Below are 9,912 nucleotides of genomic sequence, written 5' to 3' on the forward strand. Positions count from 1 at the left end.
CGGTAAAAACGAATAGTATAATTCAGGGAGTAATGGTACGGTAAACAAAGTTGATTTTGTTGTAAATTTTTTCCCAACAGATGTTGATCGAATATTCGTTCGGAAGGATGACCGAATATTCGAATACCAAAATCGGTATTTGTTGCCATCCCTATTCCTCATGCTTTACTTCATATAAATTCGAGCATAGCTGGATAGTTACGTTGCATATGGCAATGGCTGTCATTAAAATTCGGTTATGTTTGTCGGATTACACATTTACTTATGCTTATTTGAGAAGAAAACAAAATGTTTACAGTTGTGTGTAATTAAATCCACAAGTCGTTGTTAAAACGCTTAAAGTGATGAAAAAATGTTTTGACAATACACAAATGCACAATTTCAACAATGATTTCACCGTTGCCATCATCAGTTTTTTAAGTAACTGGCCACAATTTTATCGTGGAGGTGTACACCGTAGGGTCTGTTATAATGGTACACATGTATGTATAACAATAAATGCGTTTATAATTTATATAAACATTAAAGGACAAGTGTAGTTCAGTAACGGACAAGTTAAATTTCCTAAATGGTTGTCCGTGGACAAGTATAGTGTTTTTAGTTTTCGCCACCCCTGGTTCATTGTTACTGAGTGAAAGATATTTCTATATTGGTACAGTACACTCCACACGTTTTCCCCAAAACGCGCTCCCTCCGCGGGTTTTTTTCTGCTAGCGAGTTTTCACGTGGCGTTGAGAGAGCGAGGTGAACACGATAAAACGCTCTGCGTTACGCCGCGTTCGCTAATTCCCGCGGCGTGTATTACTTTAGCCTAGTTGGTAAATGCAGACAATTTCCGTTCTTATCAGTGACCGCCGTGCAACGCCGCGTTAGCAGTGTGCTACTGGGCATGCCAAAAAATAAAAACATTGTTATAATAAATTGTTTAAATACTGTAGTACATGTATAAAAAAAAGATAATTGTATAGAAAATTAATACGTATAAAAATTATGTTTTTTAATTCACAGGTACGTCTACAATATGAATGAATATAAGACATTTGACAAATTAATATTTCAATCATAACACATATAAGACAAGAATAAATGTTCCGTAAAATTTCCCAATGAGAATAATAATTAGTAATCCGAAACACACTATGATTTTTAATGTTAACACGACGTTTACAAATGCTTCCAATATACAGTCATCATGTATATTTCCCGACAAAAGCGCGCGAAAATTATGCTGCAATGTACAAGGTATATTCCTGCAAAGCGTGCGTGTATTGATTTTTTTATACAAACTTTATAGCGCAGAGAACATTGAATTTTGTTGATTTCAGTTAAAAGTTTCTTTGGTATTTTTTAACAAAATTATATCGTGAATAAGTTGATATTTCCTCCAAAATAATTTCAAATTATACACGCCGAATCTTTATCGTTACGGTATTTTAGTAGAGAAATTATTTTAACAGTAATTGTACTGTAAACTGATTAAAGAAGACATCTGGGCGGAACTGGATTTTAAGTGTTTGACGTTATGAAAACACGCAAAGCTTGTCTACTGACCTATTGTGTAGACTGCTGTCTGCGGTGTTTTGACAAAAGGGATTAACATGTGTGAATGTCACTCTGCCGATTTGGTCCATAATGACTGGTAAACATTGTTTTGAATGTCGACGCAACAAGAATACAACTGTGAATATTAAATGCAACTATCAACTCAATAGTTACCACCTTCTTTTAGCAATCAATGGAATAACCTAACTTTAAAGAGAAAATAAATGCATTAGCGAGCAGAGAATTTACTTTGTTCCGACAATTAAACCATTCCTTATGCATTCGTTGAACGTGTTTACTTGAGTAAGTTATGCCTTTAGACAGGAAGCGGCTTTTCTTTGATTACGTCAAACTGTCAATTCACACAGATTTGCGAGATTTTTAGGGTCCTTGGTCATTTGTTTACATGTTCAGTATAGAAAATCACCTGCTAACAAGAAAACTTTGGATTAAATTATCAAAATAAAACAATGTTGCAAACTGTGTTTATATTAATTGGTAAGTATTAGTTAAAAGACGATGTTTTGTTTGTCGTAAATCAACGAGTTTTCTATACAACAACAACTACTTCTACAACCACGTCGGAATCGATCTATCTTGGTTGTTTAATTTTAATTGTAAATATTATACTACATGTACATGTATGTACTTGTAATAAATGTAATTTTATTTGAAAATCAGGAAGTCAAACAAAATTAAATTGATCGTTGTCTCGTAAAACGAGGAGTTTCCCCCGCGTTGCCAACGCCGAGGGCCGCCGCGTCAGCTTATCAGTTTTGCCGATCGTTAACCCCCGCGATCAAAATCATGCAAACGCCGCGTCTGGCGGGATTTTCTTAATCTCCCTCCAGGTCAATCACCGCGGAGAATGGAGGGAAATTGGGGAAAACGCGTGGAGTGTACTGTAGCCCAACAGCAATGGTGTTGGAAGTTACCTTATTTCACTACAGAAATATTAACACAAAAAATTCCCGTGCTTCACAAGAATATACATGATAGCAAAGAGGTTTCAACACAGTTTAAGATTGTGAAGCCAGTGCTTAATATGCAAATAGTAACCAGGGTTTTTTTTTAGAAAAAGGGGAAGACGCTGGACGCTGGGTAAAAGGGGAAAATTGAGCGCGAAAGAGACATATTTGGGGAAAAAATAAAAACTGTTCATTGCAATGTCTATAATTCACCTACAGACTTCAGGGTTGTTTCTTTTAGAAAAAGAGGCATGTCTCTGACCTTTTTGTTCTTAAACACATGAACAAGTATGATATTAAAGTCAAAGTCCTAAATAAAGTTGCAGGGGTAGATCTAATAATGGGAAATGTTTTCAACTGGGGCCAGGGAACGATGTCAATATTGTGATTTCAATTTCATGATGAATGGGTTGACGATCTAAATCTGCGGCAGTATTGGAAGGGAAAGGTGCGGCAGCTGCCGATTGTCTACTTTCACTTTCACAAAAGTCCGACAGTATTAATCGATGTTGATTACATGTACCTCCGAATCCTGCTGGGTTTCAACGGTTTTTGATGATTCATTCTTAAAAAATGCGTCAACGCAATTGATATTTTTCGAGTCCGAACGTTTCATTTTGTTCGTGTATGAACGCCAGTTGTGAGACTTTTTTTCTGTTTTAACGTTAATATCTTGGCTTTCACATAACCCGGATGAAAATCCGACTGGTTTCCGGTAATTAATTTACGAAACACCCTTCTGGCGCAAGACTGGAATCCCGTAAAATAGTCACATGATTAATACGATTAGTTGCCCGGTTTCCATGACGTTATTTAAGAGCTATATATAGAATGACTGGGATTCCCAGATTTGAGTGTTTGTCGGGAGAGAGAGAGAGAGAGCGAGATCGTTGTACATGGTACAAATTGGATAAGTGTCGACTTCCCAAAAGAAAAAAACCCCATTTCTTTGAGGGTAAAATATGATATTTTGGTGAAAAATTATATTTTTGGAGGGGAAATGGTAGTTTTAGGGGAAAAATTCTGGTAGGGGAAGACGCCGAATATCGGCGTCACTTTCTTAGTAAAAAAAACCCTGGTAACAAACAAATTCGACGAATTGATATCCCCTGCAATATGCATCTGGACACAAAAGTATTAAATTTGACACTCAAAAAAGCATTTTTTCAAGATACAAAGGGCCATTACTCCGTTATTAACTGATGGTGTACAATGCCATTTGGTGTGCATCATCCTCTTATCCACATACATACTCATACCAAGTTTCAATGAAATTCGCCAAAGCACTTCCAAGATATGGCTGCGGACGGACGAAAAGATGGACGGAAAGACGGACAACGCCAAAACAATATCCCTCCGCCTATGGCACCGAATAATAAACTGTCAAATATTGAAATATTGCATTGCAATTTGTCACAGGTTAGATGTGTGACATCTCAGCCAACATGAGCATCCCTTTGGCTTTGAAAGAAAATATATCTGTCAGGGTTAGTTGTTTGGAATTATTTATTTTTTAACTTAATGAACAAATACAGGAACTACATATATACGAAGATACAAACACAGCATCTGATTCATTAAAAAACCCGAAATATAATTCAGATGGTGCAGAATCGAAGGATAAAAAAATTAGGTCAGAACCAAACATTTAGATTTTTTGCACCTTTACCCAATACGAAGTGTACTTCATCAATGACAACGTGAGAAAACAGTACATGAGTGTAAAACATGACATTACATTCGTCGTGGGCTGACGTTTCTCATAAATCAATCATCTTTTGCGTATCAAATGTCTGGACACTAACAACATTCAGGAAGTAGCAAAATGGCTGCAAAACTCCCGCGATAACGCACGAGACGAAGAGGTTACAAAACACTAAACTTATTGAATTTCAGAACCGACATCTCGTAGTTAGTTCCCATTCTGGTTCTGAATAAAAACAAAACATTACTGCATTGTTTTTTACGTGGTCGTTTGGCAATTATTCTTGATAATTGTTTGTATCTAATGAACAAAAAACCCTCTATAGAGTATGGGTAGTTTAATAGGATTCTAAAAAGAAAATAAGACAACCGATTTGATGATAGTGGATCACACAGTAATACTGCTTAAAATCCGTAGTTGTAGTACTATTTTCAGTAAATATGGTTTATCGCTACATATTAACTTGAAATAGCTACCACTTTTTTATCAAGTTTTTTTTATACATAAGGATTTATCCGTATTTATGAACGCGTTATCGTAAAAACATACGTTGTTTTGGTTCTTCTTAAAAACGCGCAATATTTTGTTCATAAGCAACACATATAACGACTTACTCTGAAATCAAGTCAAGCGTACAATCATCCGGGCCCTGATGGATTTGCTGTGCTTAAATTTGGAAGCAATTAAAGTTGACCAAGCTACATCGTGTGCGCGCGATTTCCGTTTGATTACTTTTAGCATATGGTATTTTTGTCCCCTACCGGTTTCACCGGAGGGGACTTATGGTTTGCGCTCTGTCTGTCTGTCAGTCTGTCTGCCAGTCAGTCACACTTTTCTGGATCCTGCGATAACTTTAAAAGTTTTTTTTTCATGAAACTTGAAACATGGATAGATTGCAATATGAACATTATGCACGTCATTTCATTTTGTTCCTACGTCAAAATTTCTGGTTGCTATTGCAACAAATAGACTAAAATACTGCTGAAAATGGTGGTTTTCTGGATCCTGCGATAACTTTAAAAGTGTTTCATATTTTTTTATGAAACTTGAAACATGGATAGATGGCAGTATGGACATTATGCACGTCATTTCATTTTGTTCCTACGTCAAAAATTCTGGTTGCTATGGCAATAAAAATAAATAAATAAAACAATCTGACAAAGGTGGAATTTCTGACAATGGTGGAGCCGGTAGGGGACATATATTGCTTGGCAATAGTCTTGTTACTCATGATACTAATTCGAAATTCTACTAATCATAGGAATCACAGCCGTTTGTGTGTCGTGACCATTCGCTGTTATAAAATGATTTGAGATCACTTCAGTTTGAATCACAAAATACTGTATCTGTGAAATAAGGCCATTTTTTGTAGCTCAAAGTAATTAGCAGAAAAAAGATGTTATTACTGATGCATTCAAATCATGGCACCGGTCGTAACAGTAAATCGCAAGGTGCCCTAATAGTAAGCGACTACTAACACACAGTTCGCTGCACACACTTGATGGGCCGAGCGTCTTTGGACTTTGGATTGGTCGCGATAAGTTCAATTTGCGAACAATCCACAATAATTTACATACCGGTACTTTATATGCTATGAGAGGTATTTAATTCGAGTTCCTCCATATACACTTGGAGACTTTTCACTTGTCTCGCAACACTTGAATATATCAGTAATGCGTTAAGATTTTGATTTAAAATTGCACGTGTGATCATTTGATTATATTATGTGCAAGAAAACGATAAAATCATTCATCCATGACAATCGGGCGCTTTTGCACGTGAGGTATGTGTTGTTTCATTTTTTGCACGTGAAAATGGTGAAACGCGACATGATTCTAATTTTATTTAAATATCTTCGTTTAAGGCGGGTTGATACATCAGGAAAACATAAAATTAACTTAAAATTCAATATGTCTCGTATAAAATTTAAAGGCGCGCAACAACGCAATCGGCATGTTGCAAGCTACCTTTACCACTTGCTAAAGCATCAGATCGCCACGGATGAATGATTTTGTCAATTGCTTGCACATACTGTAATCAAATGATCACATGTACAATTTTAAATCAAAGTATTTACTATTAACTGAGATATTTAAGTTTGAAAAATGCTGCGTTCCAAAAGTTAACAAGTGTAGTACAACGCTTTATAATTCCAATTTAATTTCAATTTCATCATTCTCGGTGGGTTTTTACACCAGGATTAAAACATTAATTAGACAAACAATATGGCTCGTATGAATATTCATGAGCGCAATGTTGCTAGCCGGTCGGACATTAAGCCGTGTAAGTTAATGTGTTTTACAAAATTACTTTACGATGTACGGTTTTGAGAATTTTACTTTTTCCGTGATTTTTTTAACTTGTAATGTTTGATATTTTAATGTTGTTCAATTTAAATTAAATTAACATGACGTATTAGATATGTGTTGAATTAGTTTGAGTCCAAATTTCAACAAAATCCGTTCTAAAATAAGGGAGCTATATTCATTTGAATACGTGTTGCGTTAGAAAAGTCACCAAGTGTACATGGATCTTTTATTGTAAGAATTACATTTCATTACATTTTAACACTTGTAAATTAAATGTATCTTTTCTATATTAAAAGTAAATAACATTTCGATTGTTTTATGGCTTTCGATTATCTTTAGGTCCATGACTCATTATAACCTTTCTTTATGCAAAAACAAGCCATTAGAGTGGGAGTCAATAGTATACCATCCTTCCTATGATAAGTTTACATTTACAACAGCCACCCACCCAATAAACCAAATCGCAAAATGCTCTAGATCGTACTCGGTAGTAGTGGGTTCATGAGGCCGATTGCGAAATTTCAACTGCATCAAATTTAACGAAACCGCATATCAAACACTATAAAATTCAATGACCTCATTTTGTGTATGGAAATAATGGTTGAATTAGGCTTTGTTGAGGTGTTCGTGTGGCAACTGAATTTATTAGTAAAATACCAAACGCACCAAAACGATTAAATGTATTATGTAATGTCGGCATTTGTATTTTAGTATGTTGTAGGCTGAACTCTAGTGGGAGGAAAAGAGGTGGTTACCATCGCGAAATAGTTAATGCAGATCTCACTGTCTCCATTTTAATTGATGAATGTTTGGTTGTTTAAATGTCTTATTTTTCTTCATAATGCAAGTCGCGTGTCCTGCTAAAATCAGTTTTCTTTTCAATAAACAACGTACACAAGTATACATATTGTCTATATTTGGGCAGAACATTTAAAAAAAGTAATGTGATTATTACAAATTATCAATATTGCTTGTTGTTTTGTTCGTGTTTATTCGGTAACAAAATAGTTTCCGAGCAATGGCCCATCCTGGTATTGAAGATTATCTCTATTGATACGAAATAGATCCGCGTTCTGAGAAAACTGGGATTGATGCATGTGCGTAAAGTGTCATCCCAGATTAGCCTGTGCAGTCCACACAGGCTAATCAGGGACGACACTTTCCGCTTTTATGGTATTTTTTGTTTCAAGGAAGTCACTTCTTACCGAAAATCTAGTTTAGGCGGAAAGTGTCGTCCCTGATTAGCCTGTGCGGACTGCACAGGCTTATCTGGGATTACACTTTACGCACACGCATTAAGCCCAGTTTTATCAGAACAAGACAAAATAGATCCGATGCTAAATAATAACACCGGATAACAATGTACCACAACAACAGCTTAAGGCGTGCTTTTTGTTATGACCGTACGCATATGAATTATTGTGTTGTCGCCGTATGCATTCTAATTTTACGATCAACGTTTGTTTCTCTCCTGCTTTAACTTAAGTTTCATTTTGTGTTTATTTGAAGTTGGTGTTATGTTTTGATATCCATGTAGTGTTTGCTTTAAAATAGTTTTTTCATCGTTTGCCGTTTTCAACAGCATTTAAGTCTTGTCATGACAATGAGTGAACGCACATTTTTCCTTGGATGAAGCAAATGGCTAACTAATACTGATACTTACTGCACACAATTTTGTTAGTAACTTGCAATTTCCCAACATGCATCAGAGATATGGGGAAATGGCCGTGCAACTTTATGGAAAACTAGCATATCCACCATTCTATCAGTGGGTCCTTTAACATTCGCCGCAGTTGCAGTAAAGTTACACCGAGCGGATCCGTATTTTATGGTATCAAACTGGCGTAAGAACTTAGGGATCGCAGGTTCGATCCCCCGCTCAAACATAACCCACTGAGTCTATAACACCAGCTGCAGTATACTAGTTGCATCACAACAGACACTTACCACGTGTTGTTTCTGGAACGGGACGTTTCCTATATTTCGCATTATCCGCCGTAATCCAACTGACAAGTGTGCGTGCATTTACAAGTTTATAAAGTTCCTCCGCGCCCAAGGATGCATTATGTGAGGACCCGGAGTGTGTCCCAGCCCTTCTTCTAATTTACTTACGATGCTCACGAAAGTTTGGGCGAATTTTGAATTCTATCTGCTATTTACAGCTATTAAGATTTAACTGAAAGATGTTCACTTTAGTGTGGTCTTGTGCTATGTGGGAAGGTTGAAGTACCCGGATGAATCTCCGCCATCGAAGATCAAATGCGCCGGGAGCGGGTCCTGAACCCGGGTTGCACAGGTGAGATTTACCAAGCACTGCGCTAACCGGACATGAACAAGTCGTCTGGGGCGATGGTTGAAAGGAAAATTCCCTGCTTAATCGATACAAATAAACACACACAGGCACCGATACATTAACAACGTCTGTGTGTTCGTGCGCAGTAAAGAATGCAAAAAAATTCTCCCATATGGCAATGGAGAAAAATTTAAGTTGGCTTTGCAGGGATAGTACAAGAAACAGAGGACGCGACATTGCTAAAAAAAATTCTACAGCATTATAGACGCCCCGTAGCGGAGAGCTTTAGTTGGCACAGTCTTAAAGATTTTAACTTACATAAACTGATACAACTAACCGAACGCTCAAATGAAAATAAAATTACACGGAATTGAGTAGATGCACATAATTTTATTAGAGCAGAAATTAATAGTATGAAACCAAATAAATGCCCAAATCATTTCGAACTAGATATATATACATCGTAGCCAGTAGTTCGTATTTGGAAAAACACGTGCCGAGGCAGGCGAAAATGGACCTTATGGGGCAAACGTAAGTCCAGACCAGGCCATGCATTCGCGCAATCTAGCCAGGCGCTACTCTGTCCGCAATCAAGACACGCAAGGTTTCGTGATCTCATCAGCGGGATGGTTACCTACATCTAGAGATACACTGGCCGCATATGCCATACGACTAATTTTCGCGCGGGATTTTGCGCGTCAGTGTCAGTTTGTGCGTAATTATGCACTATGGTAAAATGCATGATCAAACCGTTTCAACTTTGAATATTTGTAGATATAATGTTTCTATACGTATTAAAATTCACCTTGAACAGTGCCTAATTAAAAAAAAATATATTCGGGAGAGGCAACCCCTCCCGCACCCTCCCCGTTTGGGCCCCCCCAGTCCTGGGTACGGCCCTGAGAAATATACCATTAGCACGTTTAAATGTTCTAACTCATTGCTGCCGGGTAAGCGCAGTGGTTGGTACAAGCGCTTCTCACTTCTTCGACCGGGTTCGATTCCCGTCCCTGGCATGCTGACTATAATTCAATGTTGTCCCAACTTTCGTGAGTCTAGCAAATTCGGTACAAATTCTGGACACACTCGGGTCTT

The 9,912-nt window shown here is 37.1% G+C and overlaps 1 protein-coding gene across 1 annotated transcript in view; it reads right to left on the reverse strand.

The window, feature by feature from the left end:
* LOC127852181 (actin-binding protein WASF3-like) overlaps positions 1-4,358 on the reverse strand; it is a 28,476-nt gene extending 24,118 nt beyond the window's left edge. Inside the window, exon 1 of the mRNA XM_052386056.1 lies at positions 4,249-4,358. The gene's annotated coding sequence lies outside the window, so the exon portion shown is untranslated. The remainder of the gene's footprint in view (positions 1-4,248) is intronic.
* Between the last annotated feature and the right edge of the window lie 5,554 nt (positions 4,359-9,912).

Source organism: Dreissena polymorpha, chromosome 12 (genome assembly GCF_020536995.1).
Source record: "Dreissena polymorpha isolate Duluth1 chromosome 12, UMN_Dpol_1.0, whole genome shotgun sequence".
Lineage (NCBI taxonomy): Eukaryota > Metazoa > Mollusca > Bivalvia > Myida > Dreissenidae > Dreissena > Dreissena polymorpha.